At 36.4% G+C, this 18,381-nt stretch overlaps 1 protein-coding gene across 5 annotated transcripts in view; it reads left to right on the top strand.

Moving 5' to 3' along the window:
• The window catches only part of ARHGAP12 (Rho GTPase activating protein 12), a 108,707-nt gene that overhangs the window by 20,410 nt on the left and 69,916 nt on the right, over positions 1–18,381 (top strand). The window lies entirely within an intron of this gene.

The raw sequence follows: 18,381 nt of genomic DNA on the forward strand, positions 1-18,381 counted from the left end.
TACTTTTGTGTCTTTAGAGCTTAAGTGTCTATACTTGCTTGCAGTTGAATGTTAGCTTGGAAAAGTTAGTGTGTCAAAAAACATTTAATGAATCTATGATTTGATTTCTTTTTTCATTACCTAACTTTATTGAGATAATTTATTCCATTTTGTAAGTAAAGTGATTTTAAAAATACATGGGTGAAACTGAAACTTGAAATTTGGAAAAGTCTAAATTTAAATGGATATATACAACTTTTTATTTTTTTCTCTAAAGATCTGTTGTAAGATTAATTCATCAAGTTAAGTCAGTGAATAATTGTGAGGCTGCTGTTAGGTATGATTTCATTGTAATAGAAATAGTATATTTTTTCTGCATGTTGTCATTTTTCTTGTGATGTTTTAAAATGAAATAGGAAAAAGGGACCATTCTCTAGAAATACTTCTGGTTTTATGAGATCAAGACATACGTGAAATAGTACTGTCAGTTTATTTTTGTACTTCTGCTGGCTTTCTTTTCCCCAGTGTTTATGTGCTACTTTGATATAGAATATACATAGTGTTTCTTGGAATTAAAAAAAAATATATATGTATATGTGTATATATATATATATATATTTTAAAGATATATTTATTTATGCATACAGAACTGGGGCATAGGCCAGAGGTGCAGGGGAGGATTCACCAGAGACAGAGTAGGGAGCAGAACAGCCAGACTGAGTAACTACACTGCTGAGGGGAGCAGTCGGCTAGTCAGGAGAGGTCTGCCGCACCCTGTGGCGATCACCACCCGGGCGGGGATCGAATTCATGCTGAAGTGACTTTAGCTTTTTAGCGCTGTGCTTTAATCCACTGCGCCACCAGGGAGGGCCCAATTTTTATATTTTATGTTTTGTATATATTTATTTACAACATTCTTCATTTTGTGCATTTTTCCAGATCAGTTGTAATCCCCATGGGATTACACCTATTTACCTGTGTGCCATTACCACAGTGCAGTACACTCATCCCACCCCAGTTCCAATCCCATTCTCCCTATCACCCCCATAAAATGTCTCTGGTTTATAGTTGTTCATTGTTTTCATTTTTACTCTATTAAATTTGTTAGTCTCTTTTTTTATTCTTCCCTGATCCCTTATGCTCCTGATATGAGTGAAACCATCTGGTATTTTTCTTTCTCTTTCTGGATTATTTCACTATGCATGATCCCTTCCAGGTTCATCCATGTTGCTACAAAAGGCACAAGTTTATCTTTTTGATTGCTGAGTAATATTCCACTGTGTATATGTAACACAACTTCTTAATCATCTAGGACTTTAAAAATTTATTTAGTTATTTTTATGTAGAATAGCTGGGGTGTTGGCAAGTAGTGGGAGGTATTCACCAGAGACAGAGTGGGGAGCTGAACAAGCAGATCTACTGAAATACACTGCTGAAGGGAGCAGTGGATGAGATAGTAGAGGTGTGTTACTCCATATGTGGATCAGCTCCCTGGCTGAGATTGAATTTAGGCCTTTGAAATGATAGCGCTTAGATTTCACCTGTAGGCCACCAGAGAGGTCCTTGGAATTTTTCTATATGTGATTATTTACTAAGCTGTAGGGACTTTGGAAAGATACATGTTTTCTTCCTTCTATTTATCACCATAATTGGTAGATTTCACACTTCATATCACATTTTGTGTTTAGGTACACTAACAATCCTATGTTCTCTTCATTGCGGTCTTTTTAAATTCATTGCAGTGGAGTGTCATGAAGCCTTAGTTTCTCTAGCCAGTTCTCTTCCTAACTTCTCATGGCAACTGTTTCAAATCTTTCCCATTTTCTTTGGTTTTCTGATTCACTTGCTTTTCCCTTGCTCTTTATCAATTAACCTTGCCTTCTGTTTCACAGTAAAAATAAAAACCATGGAGCCCCACCTGGTGGCACAATGGGTTAAAGAGCAGCACTATGAATTGATCCATGGCCACTGCAGCACAAGTTCGATCCCCAGCCAGGGAGGTGACCCAAATGGCATGGTAGACTTTTCCTGTCCCTCCCACTGCTCCCCTCAGCAATGTATTTTAGTCAGTCTGCCTGTTTAGTTTTCCACTCTGTCTCTGGTGAATCCTCTCACCCTCCACCCCTGCACCTCAGGCCTGTACCCCAGTTCTTCTATGCATAAATAAATAAATCTTAAAAAACAAAAACCCACCAAATCATGAGATGGAAACTACTTCAACATTGGGGAGGTTGTATTGTAGTTAAAAGTGTTGCTTTTAGATTTGATGTAGTTCGCTATTACTTAACAACCATGTATAATTGGGGCAAATTACTGAATATATGTGTGTCTCAGTTTCTTTATTTAAAAAGGGATCACAGTTTTTGAGGATTAAGTGGATTACTATATGTAATATGCTTACCAAGTATAGTTGGTTTAAAACAGTAAACGTTTGGGCCTCCCTGATGACACAGAGGTTAAAGTCTCAGTGCTATCAAGCTGTCATCAGCTACGTCAGCCTGAGTTGAATTCCTGGCCAGGGAGGTGACCCATATGGCACAGCCAGCCTCTCCTGTCTTGCCCACTGCTCCCCTCACCAGTGTATTTCAGTAGAACTGTCTGTTCTGCTCCCCAATCTGTCTCTGATGAGTCCTCTTACCCTCTCCCCACCCCTGCACCTCTAGCCTATACCTCAGTTCTTGTATGTATAAATAAATAAAAATAAAATCTTTAAGAAAAAGTAAACCTTTATTAATTCACAGTTTTAAGTTAGTAATTCAGAAGTAGCTTATTCTAAAATTGGATGGTTCTAAAAGCTTAAGGTCTTTCATGAGGGGGCAGTCTTAATGAAGACATGACTGGGCTGAAGCAGCTCTTTCTAAGATGACTCACCTTGTGCTAGCTGGGTATCTTCACCACTGCTTGAATATTCTATTTTTATCCCAGTGGGATAATCCAAGAGAGAACCAGAACCAGAAGTTGCATTGTTTTCTATGTCTGAATTTTGGAAGTCACATACTGTTATAGCCAATCAGTCTTATATTTCAGCCCTATACTCTGGAGGAGACAAACCAAGGGTGTGGATTTCAGGTTATGAAGATCATTGGGGGCCATGTTAGGTGCTGGATGTCATAGAAATACAGAGGTATACTTATTTGTACATCTCAGTAACCAACCTTGTGCCTATACCTAGTCCATATCCACATACCCAATCCCAGTGTCTCTGCTAGGGGATTTTCATTTTTCTGAGTTACATTACCATTGATTAGTGTTGTTTGAATTATGTTTTTTTTTTATTTTGAGATGATTATAGATTGATAAGCAGTTGCAAGAAATAATACCTCCATTAGTAACATTTTAAAAACTCTACACTGTATCACATTAAGATATTGACATTGGTACAAATAAGATATTGAACATTTCCATCGCCATAGGGATCCCATATGTTGTCCTTTTTAGCTATTTTTATGTTGCCCTTTATAGCCACATCCACTTCCATCCCAGCCCTTGGAGTTGAGTTCTTAACACTGAACTCCAATAATATGCTCATTTTAAAATAGGGTTTATTTTCTTACTGAGTTCCTTTTATGTTTTGGGTACAATTCCCTTATCAAATACATAGTTTATAAATACTTTTTCTCAGCCAGTGACTTAAGTTTTCACTCTCTTAACAAGGGCTTTCACTAAGCAAAAGTTTTTAATTTTAAAAAAGTCCAAAACTGGCCCTTCTGGTGGCGCAGCAGGTTAAAGCACAGCACTAAGCTAAAAAGCCACTATGCATGAGTTTGATACCCGCCTGCCCCTGAGGTGATCCATGAGGCGGGGCAGACCTCTCCTGACCCGCCCACTGCTCCCCTCAGCAGTGTACTTCGTTGATCTGCCTGTTCTGCTCCCCACTCTGTCTCAGGTGAAGCCTCTCACCACCCTTGCACCCCTGGCCTGTACCCCAGTTCTGTATGAATAAATAAATAAATCTTTTAAAAAAAAGTCTAAAACTTTATTAATGGATGTTGTTTTTGCTAATATATAAAAATTCACTACCAAAACCACTTACCTTTCTTCTTCTTCTTTTTTTTTATTCTGGAATTTTTATGACTTTACATTATATTTGGATCTTTGGTCCTTTTGAATTAATTTTGTAAAAGATATAAACCTGTGTTTAGGTTCATTTTTTCTTTTTCCATGTAAATGCTCCGTCATTCCTCATGATACATGGAAGAAAGGCTTCCCTTTCTTCATTGAATTTCTCTTTTGTTTTTTGGTAAGTGGATTATTTGTGAGCTATAAGTAATACGGGGGTCTTCCTGAACAAACAAACTGAGGGAATCCAGTACCATCAGAACTGCCTTACAAGAAATCCTAACACTGTTAAAATGCATTACCCTCAAATTGACCTCTAGACTGAGGACAATCTAATTGTAAACTTTATATGTAATTATAAAGGTGACAGAATAAACATTTGAGAAACAGGAGAAATAACATTTTCTACTTTTGAAATTTACTACAAAGTAACAGTTATCAAGTATTTCTGCTTCATTTTGCTGCATAGTTATTTGGAATATAGAATATAGATATATATATATTTCTTTCAACACTTGATTTTCACCTACTCTCTTGGTTTGCATGACTTCTGAATAGTATGCTGAAATTTTTGTTCTTCAGTGGGTTTTTTCCTTTCTGACTTAAAGTTTTGTTTTTTTCCCCTTCCTCTTGATTTTCCATGGCTTGTGTATGATACACCTTTAGGTAGATTTTTGGATATTTTATTCTGTTTTCAGTTTGGGAAATTTCTGTTGACCATTGATTCTTTCCCCATCTGTGTCCAGTCTATCGATTATCCCATCAAAAGCATTTTCCATTTGTTAGTGTTTTAATTTCTGGAATTTCTTTCTGATTCTCTCTTGGATTTTCCACCTCTCTGCTCACATTACTCATTTGTTCTTGAGAGTATTTTGTTTTTCCACTATAGCTTTTAAGATATTAATAATGGTATTAAAAGAATGGCAATTTAAAATCATAACCTTTAAGATATTAATAGTTTTAAAATTCTCTGACAATTCTGACATCTGTGTCATATCTAAGTTTGATTTTGATGCTTGCTTTATCTATTCAGACTGCTTTTCTTGCCTTTTGCCATGCCTTATATTTTTTCCATTGAAAGCTAGGCATGTTGGTAGGGTAGTAGTAGGAACTGAAGTAATTAGGTCTGTAGAATGAGGTATTATGTTAATCTGGCTAGAAATTGGACTTTGGTTAGTGTTTGCTATAGTTGTTGTTACTAGAGACTTCCCTCATTACTTGGCCAGCATGACCTACACTAACATCTGATCCTTCACTAGTCCCGTAGTAGGTGTATGCAGGATCTTGTTACTATCTGTTGTTGACTCTTCTGGTTCTTTCCTTTGCCTTCTCTGACACCACCCTGGTGTGTGGTGTTTGTTATAGTCTGGCTATTATAGAAATATAGGTTTCCTGCTCACCACTGCTGGTCATGTGTGAATGGGAAGAATGGTTTTTCCTGTGGTATCTGGCTAGAGCACAGTTGCTACATCTACATGTTTTTCAGTTTTGCTAGATTTTCCCTTTTATGGTCCTTTTTATAGACTAGGGATTTCTTGGTTTTGTTTTCTGGGCTGTGCCTGTTGGTTTTTCTAGGTTGCTGACTTCCCTTTTTCAAGTCTGAGATACATGAAGCCAAAAGTAGACCTAGGGAACACACCAGCATATTATTGGGTCCCGAGGTCACTAGGGGGACTCTACCTTTTAGAGTTTTATATATTACGCCTATCATTTTTATTTGTATTTGGTTTGCAGAACAGGGAAAAGTACATTTACTCTTTTTCCTGATTCTTGTTAGTTTTGACTTCTATAGTATTCTTCTCATCATAAGCTTCCATTGCACCCTGTACTTTCCTTTCTTTACTCATCACATTTATGATTGTTTTTTCCCAGGACATGCTAGTAATATATCATGTTTATCTCTGTATCAAGTCCCTAGTATAGTACCTGGTAATAGTTGATGTGCTATAGAATTCTCACTAGTGTTCAGCCATAAGTAAATGCTAGTTAAAAGATTTAGGAAAACCTAGATTAATGTCCCATCAAAGATGCCTGTTTCTGTTGAAAACCAGTAATCTAACAGTTTGATTCAATATAGACTAATTTTTTTTTTAATAGAGATGGAGTTGTGGTTATATGTTGTAATGCAGTATGGAGATAGAATTTGAGTAAAAATCGTAAAATTCAACTGGGCCCTTCATTTCAAATTTCATACTAATGGTTGATATGAAGAAGCTTTGAAAAATCAATGTTAGTTCAGAGTTCCAAACCTTAAACAGTTTAAAAATCATATGCTTTGATCTTGATGCTCTATTTTACCTTCATGATCTCATTAATGTTCCTGTAACATAAGTGTTTTTACCAGTCTTGGATATCAGCTACCTTAGTTCCCCATAGTTAAAAAGAGTTATCTAAAACTAGACTAGACATTTGTCTATGAGGCTGACAAAATGCCATAGAGAAAATGACCGATAACAGACATTTAGGAAGATTACAAAAATAACCCCCAGAAACCCACAAATAAACCCATTAAGTTTTAAAATAATATTATTTTTTAAAAATATGAATATTTATGATGATTAAATCAAGAAATGTTTACATTATATTCCATACTGTGTTTTTATTTTGGCAGCTATTTTTATAGAAAAGGTTTCCTTTTTTGACAGTCATAAACTAATGCATTTCTGGCATTTGAAGTACAATTTTAAATTAATCTGGAAATTTTATATGTGGAATAATTCATTTTGAGGTGTCATCATAGTATACTGGGTTCACAAAACTAGCTTTCTAAAATTTGTTATAAAATTAATCCATATTTCTATTGAAAATGTTAAAATACTTCTCTGGCTGTTAATATGAGTTTATTATATTTAAAAGTACAATTTTAGATTGTGGATACATTGTGTATATAATTACAAAGCAAAATATCATACTATGTATAATTTCACTATAGGGAGTATTTAAAAAATATCTTGTACAAAGAAGAAAACTTGAGGAGAGTAAAATTCAGGCTAACTGGATTTTCTGGTTAATTCACGAGTAGGCATTAAGGGTTTTAGTGTTTTTTAGAGATTTTCCTAAATCTATATTTAGGGGTCACTCTGGTGGTGCATATGACTATTTATGTTTTGCTTTCATCCCTGGGTATTAGCCAGAAAATTAATTCTAAGTAGCAGAAGCCCAACTATGACTAGTTTTGGCAAAAATGGGTTTATTCATCTCATCATTAGGGGTGATTAGAACTAGGGTGTGTTCACTGTGTTCAAATCCCTTTTATCTTTTATCTCTGCTCTTTTTCCATGGTTCTGTCATCCAAACAGATTTCTTCCACATTTCTGTAGACACATTGCTGATAACTGCAAGGATCATATCCTTAAATTTTCTACTAGACACCTGTTTTTCTTTCCTGAGTTTTAATTCAGGAAATTTTGCTGAAGGAATTTGATCTGGCTTGGGGTAGCCTGATAATTATGGCTAGGGGTATGATTGGACCTTACCCAAACTGCATAGCTTGAATTTGAGGAAAGGCATTCCCGGAATAAGGAGAGTGAGATTCCAGACAGACTATTAGTTGTTTACTATATCTTGTTTTCCTGACATTGAATGTTTAGGTTTTCCCACATTATGCTATTTTAGACAGATCAGTCATTGACACCAACTACTATGAAGACCAGGGGGAGAGTTGGCAAAGATGGAGTTCCCACACTGATTATAGTTCAGCATGTGCTCTGAAATATGAAGAAGAAAGTAATCTCTTATAATGGAGAATTGGTGCATGTTCTGTTCTCTTCACACTCTAGTCTTTCCAGCTAAACATTGTATCCTATCTTTTTTTTAAAGAATTGCTTCTTTTTTGTCTAAGATTTTATTTTACTTATTTTGTGTAGAAGAAATGGGTATAAGCCAGAAGTGTGGAGAGTGAGAAGACTCACCAGGGAGATTGGAGAGCAGACTAGGCAGATCTACTGAAATACACTGCTGAGGGAAGCTGTGGGTGAAATAGTAGAGGTCTGCTATGCCAAGTGGGTTAGGTCTCTGGCTGGGGATTGAACTCAGGCCACCGAGGGCCATTATACTGATAGCTCTGAGATTTAACCTCTAAGACACCAAGGAGACCTGTGTGTCCTGTCTTAATTTTTCCAGTATACTTTTGACAGATAATGTATTAAATATTTTGTGTAGTGAAGGCAATATAGCTATGCATTGCTTAACCATGTTTTGGTCAGTGATGGACTGGACTGCTTGTATGTTGGTGTTCCTATTAGGCTAAATCACACAGCCTAGGTATTTAATAAGCTTCTATCATCTAGGTTTGTGGAATTATGCTACCTGACATTCACACAGTGATCACCTAACCATGTATTTCTCACATCATGTTCATATCATTAAGCAATGTTTGACTATACTTACTTTTAAAAAATATGTATTATGTGATATGTCGGCACAAGATGAGCTTGTCTTGATTAATTTTATGTGTCATCTTGTCTGGACCATGGTGCCTAGATATTTGATTAAACATTATTCCTTTTTTTTGTGAAGTTGTTTTTGGATGAGAGTTGACATTGGTAGATTGTTAGATTTTGATGAGAGTTGAAATTGGTAGATTCTGAGTAAATTAGGTCACTGTCCAGACTGTGGGTGAACTGCTTGCAATCACTGAAAACCTTAATAAAACATGAGACTACAATTTCCCCTTGGCAAGAATGAAGCAAATTGTCTTTGAACTTGAGTTTTAGCTCTGCATGATATTTGATCTGTCAGCCTACTTTGCAGATTTTAGACTTCTGACTGAATGAGCCTATTCCTTAAAATCAGTCATAGTGACCAAAATACAGAGTATAGCCACTAACTCCAGGTGTTCCTCATCATAATTAGATACTTCAAAACAAAGGCCCAGAATTTATGTTTTGGAGGCCTTCTCACCCTAATTTAATTAAGTCTGAGGTATGCAAGGTAGTATGATTGGCAGTTCCATCAGAATCACATTATTTAGGGAGGGCAGATAACCAAAGAAAGTAAAGTTGATGGTGCTGATACCTGAAAAGGAGAAATACTAGATAATCTAGACTAATACATTTTCATTAGAGTACAGTTATTTGCTATACAATGGTATATATCTTTTGGCATATAGAATTAATGTATGCTTCAGAATTCTTGCATATTGTGTATGGTCACTTGCACATAAATTTCTTCACATCTGTAGATAGACTCAGACTTACATGCATGAATATTCCAGTCTGATTTTAATAAGTCTTAAGACTTAAGTTTAAAGATTAAAGTCACAGTATCAGTTGATACTGTTTTTTTTTTTTTTTTAAAGATTTATTTATTTGTGCATACAGAACGGGAGTATAGGCCAGAGGCTCAGGGGCGGCGAGAGGCTTCACCAGAGACAGAGTGGGGAACAGAACAGGCAGATCGATGAAGTACACTGCTGAGGGGAGCAGCGGGCGGGTCAGGAGAGGTCTGCCAGCCATGTGGTCACCTCTGGGGCAGGCGGGAATCAAACTCATGTGGAACAGGCTTTAGATTCTCAGTGCTGTGCTTTAACCCGCTGCGCCACCAGGGAGGGCCCAGTTGATACTGTTTATTGTTGTAACTGTTGATATACAGTATCAGGTGTACTTCTCTTTAGAAATTTAGATGTATATATATAATGTATACATGCACACACTAATGTAATTGTAGTATGATTGTAGTAAAGGAGCAATAGAAAAAATGGTTGAAAAGACAACATAATGTTAATAGAGTCATTTAAAAAATGTGTGCATTAAAAATGTTTTCTGTTTTCACCCTAAGGAAAGAATTTGCTAATCTAGGTGACATATCAACAAAAACAACAGATGTAGAGAAATTTTTGCATTTTTGTTGAGAAAAAAATCTCATCTGTATGCATAGAATATCTATAGCAATTACTTCAGTAAATGCCAGACAGATGGTTTAGATTCAGAATGACTAATCAGATAATTTTATCACAACAATTATTTTGGAGCATGTTATAATAACACTCAAGATCAGACTCTGGAAAATTATGAATGTAACTTGGTAGATATAGATTTCAAATCAGAGAAACTCATGCCATAGTATCTTTCTGCAAGAAACTTAACTTCTAAAGCTATCTTTCTGTAATCTGTTGTCAGACACTTCTTTATATATTTTCCTGTCGTAAAGCACAGAAGAAAATTCAATGATGTAAAAGTGGTTGGAAAGTAGGTGCATGTCAGCTTTTTTTTAAAAAAAGATTTATTTATTTATGCATACAAGAATGGGGTAGAAGCCAGAGGTGCAGGGGGAGGGGGTGAGAGAGGATTCACTGGAGATAGTGGGAGCATAACAGGCAGACACTACTGAGGGGAGCAGTAAGGAGACAAGAGAGGTCCACCTGCCAGGTGGGTCAGCTTCCTGGCAGGGATTCGAACTCATGCTGCTGTGGCTGGTGATAGGTTGTTAGTTCTATCTTTAACCATTGTGCCACCAGGAAGGCTCTCAATTAAAAAAAAAAAAAAAAGATTATTTATGCATCCAAGAGCTTAGAGGTGTGTTGGGTGAGATGATGCACCAGGGGGGCAGAATAGTTAGAACCAATGAAATACATTGCTGAGAGGAGCAGTGGGGAGACAGGAGAGGTCTGCTGTGCCATGTGGGTCACTTCCCTGCCAGAGGTAGAACTAATGCTGTGGTGGCTGAAGCATAGTACTGAGACTTAACCCGTTGCACTACCATGGAGGCCCTGGCAACTTTTTTTTTTTAAAGATTTATTTATGCATACAGAACTAAGGTACAGGCCGGAGGTGCAGGGGCAGTGACCTGAGACAGAGTGGGGAGCAGCGGGCAGGTTAGGAGAGGTGTGCCCCACCATGTGGGTCACCTCTGGGGCAGCAGGGATTGAACTCATGCCGAAGTGGCTTTAGCTTCTTAGTGCTGTGCTTTAACCCGCTGCCCCATCAGGGAGGGACAGCAACTTGGTTTTTTTTTTTTAAATTTATTTAATTATTACAAAAGTAATCATTTTGCACATTTTTTTCCCCATCTCGATTGTAATCCCCGCGGGTTTCCCATCACCAAATCACCCGTGTGCCACCACCATAGTCCCATGCATTTCCCTCCCTTCCCCCCCACCCCCGTTTTTGATCCCATTCCCCACTCCACCCCCACAAATGTCTCTGGTATATGGTTGTTCATTATTTTTGTTATTTTCTCGCCTGGTCCATTATACTCCTGCTATGAGTGAAACCATCCGGTATTTTTCTTTCTCTTTCTGGCTTATCTCACTAAGCATGATCTTTTCCAGCTCCATCCAAGTTGCTGCAAAAGACATGTGTTTCTCTTTTTTGGTTGCTGAGTAATATTCCATTGTATATATGTACCACCTCTTTTTTATCCAGTCATCGAGTTTTGGGCATTTGGGCTGCTCCATGTTTTTCCAATTGTAAATAAAGCAGCAATAAACATGGGGGTGCAGGTATCTTTTTGAATCAGTGTTTTTGTGTCTTTTGGGTAGATACCTAGGAGTGGGATTGCTGGGTTACAAGGAAGCTCCATGTTTAGCAGTTTGAGGAACCTCCAAACAGTTTTCCATAGTGGTTGTACTAGTTTGCATTCCCACCAGCAATGCAGGAGAGTTCCTTTTTCTCCTCGCCAACATTTGTTGTTGCTAGTTGTTTGAAGATGTGCCATTCTCACTGGGGTGAGGTGGTATCTCATTGTGGTTTTAATTTGCATCTCCTTTATTACGAGTGATGTTGAACATTTTTTCATATGCCTGTTGGCCATCTGCATTTCCTCTTTGGAGAAGTGTCTTTTTAGCTCTACTGCCCATTTTTTGATGGGGTTGTTTACTATATTTGTTTAGTTTCATCAGTTCTCCGTATATTTTTGTGATCAGTCCTTCATCGCTACTTTTGTGTGAGAAAATGTTTTCCCAATTAGTGATCTTTCTGTTTGTTTTTTAGTAATGTCTCTTTTGCTGTTCAGAAGCTCTTTAACTTGATGTAGCAGCAACTTGTTTTTTAATGAAGGATATATAAAAACTAGAAGGGATTCTTTAAAATAGCACTTTTTTTATTATAATAGTTCAATTTTACATCATTTTGTGCCTTTTTACATCTCAGTTGTAATTCCTGTGGACTTGCCATCACTAAATCACCCATGTGCCATCACCATAGTCCCGTGCACTCCCTCCTTCTCCCCCCCCACTGTTTTTGATTCCATTCCCCACTCCACCCCCCCCAATGTCTCTGTTATATAGTTGCTCATTATTGTTATCCCCCCCCCTCCTTTATGCTCCTGCTATGAGTAGAACCATCTTTTGTTTTTCTTTTTTCCCCTGGCTTTAAAATAGCACATTTTTTAATGTATTGTTTTTGGTTAACAACTCTTTATATTATTTAAGGTTCTGTGTTCATGCCGCTTCAGATGTGCGTTAGTTGCCATATCATATTTTCTACCACCTATAATCTCCCACCGTAGTCCATTGGGCTACCTATCCTCTTTGCTCTACCCCTTCCACTTGTCCTTTGGTATTCCTAATACTACAGCTGTATTTTCTTTTCTTTCTTTTTTTTACTACAGCTATATTTCTAGAGTTTGCTTTGATTTAGTTTTATTTCTTTGTTTTTTTATATTCCACATATTAGTGAAATCATCTAGTACTTGTCTTCTCTTTCTGACTTCCTTTAATTTTTTCCATGCTGTAGCAAATGTAAAGATTTCATCATTCTTTTTTCAAAGTAATACTAAGTAGTATTACATTTTTCTCCTCTACTCATCTGTTGGGTACTTAGGTTGTTTCCATAATTTGATTGTTGTAAATAATATTGCAGTGAACATAAGAGTGCAGACATCCATTTTGAATTAGTGTTTTTGTATTCCTTGGATAAGAGGAGTGGAATTGTTGGAATATATAGCATAGCTATTTTTTTTTTAAAGATTGATTTATTTGTGCATACTGGGAATTGAACTCTTGCGGCAGTGGCTTTAGCTTCTTAGTGCTGTGCTTTAACTGCTGCGCCACCAGGGAGGGCCAGCATAGCTATTTTTAAGAACTTAAGAAACCTTTATGTTGTTTTGGGGGGGCTGGGCCAGTCTGCATTTTCACTGTCAGTATGATAACGTTATTGTTTACATTGAAGAAACAGCTTGATACCAGTTGAGAAGTGTACTTATTCCCATAAGTGTACTATAGATTAATTATTTCAAATGTTGATTTCTTGTTGATTTACTTTTGTGTGGAGCTATTTTTTACACAGAACACCAATTTTATTTGAAAGAATAAAAACTGCTCATAGTAGGGCATAAGACACTTTTGAGGAAAGATAGAATAACGAGGCCTGCCCTGGTGGTGCAGCGGGTTAAAGCACAGCACAAAGAAGCAAAAACCACTTCAGCATGAGTTTGATTCCCGCCTGCCCTGGAGGTGACCATATGGCTTGGCAGACCTCTCCTGACCTGCCTGCTGCTCCCCTCAGCAGTGCACTTCGTCGATCTGCCTGTTATGCTCCCCACTCTGTCTCTGGTGAAGCCTCTCGCCCGCCCCTGAGCCTCTGGCCTGTACCCCAGTTCTGTATGCGCAAATAAATAAACCTTTAAAAAAAAAGATAGAATAATGAAATTATTGTGACAAAATACAAGTAAGTAATTGATACAATTTTAGATTCCACATGGCAGCTAATCTTGAGGTAAACCCATCACATAAGGAAAACAACTGATTTTTGTTACGAATGATAAAGTTCAAGTTTTCAAGTGAAAATTAGAATTTTGTAAATTTGTATCTGCCACCATGAACTTATAGCCTTTCAATCTCAAGACTTTTCTGATTAAAGCAGGAGTGATATTTAGGTTTTTAACTTTGGTATTGTATACTGAAATGTTTCAACATTTGGAATATAAGCATAAATAAGAATTAACATTTTTCAGATAACCATGCATGATGGGTACAAGAGTCATTTGGAGGCAAGATAAATTAAATTTAATGTGACAAAATACAAATAACTAATTGATAGGATTTTATTTATTTATTTATTTATTTATTAAAGATTATTTATACATACAGAACTGGGGTACAGGCCACAGCTGCAGGGGCGGTGAGAGTATTCACCAGAGACAGAGTGGGGAGTAGAACAGATCGGCTGATGAAGTACACTGCTGAGGGGAGCAGGTGATGGGTCAGGAGAGGTCTGCTGCACCATGTGGATCACCTCCTGGGAGGGGATTGAATTCATGCTAATGTGGCTTTAGATTCTTAGTGCTATGCTTTAACCCACTGTGCCACCAGGGAGAGCCTGATAGGAATTTAGATTCCACATTGCAGCTAATCTTGAGTAAACTACCCCTTGTTGAGGTTTGGTAAAATGTCAGAAGAACGTCCATAATAATCTGAACAGTCTTCTAAAGTCTTTCTCCCTTTTTCTTCTACATATCTGTATAGGGTCATTTTTTTTTTCCAATAATTTTCTTTTTAAATTTATTTGTACATCGTTCTTCATTTTGTGTTTTTTCGTTCAAACAAAACATGTGGCAACAGATTTAATGTGGATACAGATAAGAATTCAGACTAAAGAGATTTGTAAATGTAGTGTAATGACTTTTTTCTTACTGATACTTTTTTTTTTTTTTTTAAAGATTTATTTATTTATTCATACAGAACTGGGGTACAGGCCAGAGGCTCAGGGGCGGTGAGAGGCTTCACCAGAGACAGAGTGGGGAGCAGAACAGGCAGATCGACGAAGTACACTGCTGAGGGAAGCAGCGGGCGGGTCAGGAGAGGTCTGGCTCGCCATGTGGTCTCCTCCGGGGCAGGCGGCAGGCGGCAGGCGGGAATCAAACTCATGCGGAAGTGGCTTCAGATTCTCAGTGCTGTGCTTTAACCCGCTGCGCCACCAGGGAGGGCCTCTTACTGATACTTTTTAGGAGAGATCACTTTTCATAAATATCTGTTGTAATGGTTTTGCTAATACTTTTAAGTAAAGTCAGCAGATAATTTTAAAGTTTATTATATCTAATATGAAAATGTCAGTAGATATAACCTACATGAATAGGTAATTCATCCATTTCCCAAGTAATTTTTACGAGTATAAAGGGATTCTTCAGACTATAAGTTTGAGAATTTCTGTTTTGGTGAGAACCCACATTTGGCAAAATGAAAGTGATATTTGATTGAGGCGTTGCAGTATTTCTTGCATCTTATTGATAGAAGATACTGGTTGTATGTTAGTGGTGTAGTTGTTGATGACAATAGCATTGTTTGAAGTAATGCTTTGAAATTTGACTAAATCCTTCTTGACTAAATTTTTTTTAGTTAGAGAGGCAACTGATAGAATCATTTTTTTGTTAAAATCTATCAGACTAGAAAGCATATAGTTAGTAGTCTTTGTATATAGAATTAAATTTTTTGGTTGTAAATATACATGCAATATTGTGATTATATATGTAATATTAAAGTATTAGAAATGTTGTACTTAGCAATAGCTTATGCTTATCAAAGATCATTGCACAAAAAAATCACATCTCCATAAGTGTGAAAATACTCAATTCAAGACCTCAGAACCTTGAATGTACAAGAATAGATATGACAAAAAGTGAGACTTATGTTTCCAGTGAGGATGAAAAAGAGGAAGGAGATTTCCTGTAGTCAGACTGTTTCAAATACTTTTTGAGCTGGAGTTAGAGAATAGAAAGCTTAGCAAAAAAAGGGGGTGGGTGGGGGCTGCTCTATTGGCTCGTCCTTAAGCATAATATTTAATATAAGAGATGCTTTATTTGTGATAAAACTGCTTTTAATATGCTTTTATATAAGAATGAATTAACACCATTTCTCTCATTTTAACTGTTTGGCTTGTTGAGCTAAAATTTGAGGCATATTTGGAGGATAATTAATGTAAAAGAGAGTAAATATTTCTTGATGTGATGAAAGCTCTGTTTTTCTGGGAAACAAAATTTTGCCTAATTGAATTTCCCATAGTAAGGCAAAGGTAGCCAGTGTCTGTTTCTCATTTACCATTTAAGACTTTCAGTTTGCTAACAAAATGTTAAGTCTTAATCTCATCTGTGCCTTTAAGGGGCTCTTAGTTTAGGGTATTTTAGTCTACTCTCCACTATTAGTAAATGTAGCATATGAAAAATTATCAAACTTTTCTTTAAAAAATCAGAAGTTTGTGGTCATCTTTATTATCACTATTAGTTCTCTTCATAGTATTATATTTGTTAGTTTCCAGTGACTGCATGTTACTTTCAGAGAAACAAAATACTATTAGGCATTATCATTTACCTAACTATCCTAAACTGGAAATGTTGAAAAACGCCAGGTAACAGTTTTAGTTACTCTGACTGATAGAATATCTTTAAATGTAGTTGTTCACCTTTCTTTTTATTTGATAAAAAATTCTAAACAAGAAAACATTTCCCTTCTGTGTACACTTTGAGTCTTTATTAATGATATTTTTCTTTTTTTTTTTTTAAGATTTATTTATTCATGTGTGGAAGAACTGGGTAGGCCAGAGGTGCTGGGGGTGAGAGGATTCACCATAGACAGAGTGGGGATTAGAACAGGTGGATTTACTGAAAATACTGCTAAGCAGAGCAGTGGGCAAGGTCTGCTGTATCATGTGGGTTAGCTCCATGGCTTGGGATCTAACTCAGGCCTTAGTGGTGATAGCTTAACAGTGTTGAGACTTACTTAACCCCTGTGCCACCAGGGAGGCCCTACTATTGACATTTCTGACATTCGTTTAAAATCTTATAGATAATATGGTGAAGGATTATTGTTTTTTTGGTGGTGTGCATGACGTAGTAACATAGTTGAACAGATGTGAACCTGTACACCTAAATCATATATAGTGTTGTAAACCAAATGTCACCTTAATTAAAAAATGGTACAGTTTAAAAAGTATGAAATATATAGTGTGGATACACGTACTCTTATTTTTGTGAACCTACCTGTTGAATTTTACTTAACTGATTTTGGCCCAGAGGCGAAGACCTAGGTTTCTTTATCTTTCTGTCCAGTAGCTTCTCCACAGGTGCAGACTATAAGTAGTGCTAGTTAAGAACTCCTAAGTCACCTACTTGTACAATCTACAATATTTTTGTGGTTTATTGTGGGGGAGTTGTTCTGCCTTCATTTTCTGTGAGAAACTAATTGAGTGGGAGTGTGTTAGAGCTCTACCTTGGGAGATCAGAGAGGTGTAGTGCTATAATCAGAAATGTATTTGAAGTTCATTTAAAAAAAAAAAGTAGTGGGTGTGTCTTGGCAGTTATTTTGTAATTTCTGACTGATTTAAAAAATTTTAATTACTTCAAGACACTGGAGAACTAAGAACATTAATCTTGAAAATTAATCTTAAGAACATTAATCTTTTCTGCTTAAAATTATCTAGTTAGTTCCTCATACTTGCACTCATTGGACAATTCAGTGACTGTGTATTGAACCTGGTAATCTGCTTCTGACTGAGTGTACTTTAGCACTGTTTGTCAGTGTAGAACAAAACTCACTGGAGAGTTAGAAACATTTTGAGCTTGGAAGTTTTGTAGTATCATGGACATACCAACTATATTTTCATAACAAAAATCTAGAACATTCATTCTGACCAGTATGAGAAGTGACACTGTATTGGAGATGGTGGGAAGCAATATTTGAAATCTGAGCCGAGCTGTATGGTTGCTATGTTCACAGAGAGGAGAGTGTTTTAATGATTTAAAATATTTACTGATTACTTATTCTGTGCCAAAAATGCTATAAAAAGCATTTTTTTACTAAAAGATAGAGAAACTTCTTTTAAGATAAATTTAAGATAAATAGTTGGCATAATGGCTTGTAATCAGTTTTGTTGTGTACTATGTATTTTGATACTTTATTAGACCTCTGCTGTCTGTGGACCTGGGATATTTATTCCTGTTTTTCTGTCTACTGGGGTAATACTAAGCTTTATGTGAGTTTTTATTTACCTATAATATGCCATCACTTAGTACATTTATGCAATTGTATAATATACATAATACAGTATGTAAATGTATTTGCTAATCCTCAATCATATATGTTGTGAATAAGTGAATGAGAGAACATAGAGGCTACTAGCTAAATCAAAAGACCTGGATATTTAAAAAGTATGACTTCTCAGTTCTGCCTCTTAATTAACATAACTAACCCTCAAATGGTTTTTTAAATCCTTTTTTTTTCTTTTCCTAATTTAGTGTGTAATGTACTTCTAAAGAGGACTGGGTTTTTGGTGTGATTACTTTCTATTGCTCATAGATGTTAATCATTTTTAAAAATTCAATTTTTATTACTATAATAAATTTATACCCATCAATAAAGTATAGAAGCAGTACAAATCGAAAGGCAAAGAACATGAATTCTGGAGTCATGTT

The sequence above is a fragment of the Condylura cristata genome, unplaced genomic scaffold (genome assembly GCF_000260355.1).
Source record: "Condylura cristata isolate star-nosed mole 26May11 unplaced genomic scaffold, ConCri1.0 scaffold00030, whole genome shotgun sequence".
NCBI lineage: Eukaryota > Metazoa > Chordata > Mammalia > Eulipotyphla > Talpidae > Condylura > Condylura cristata.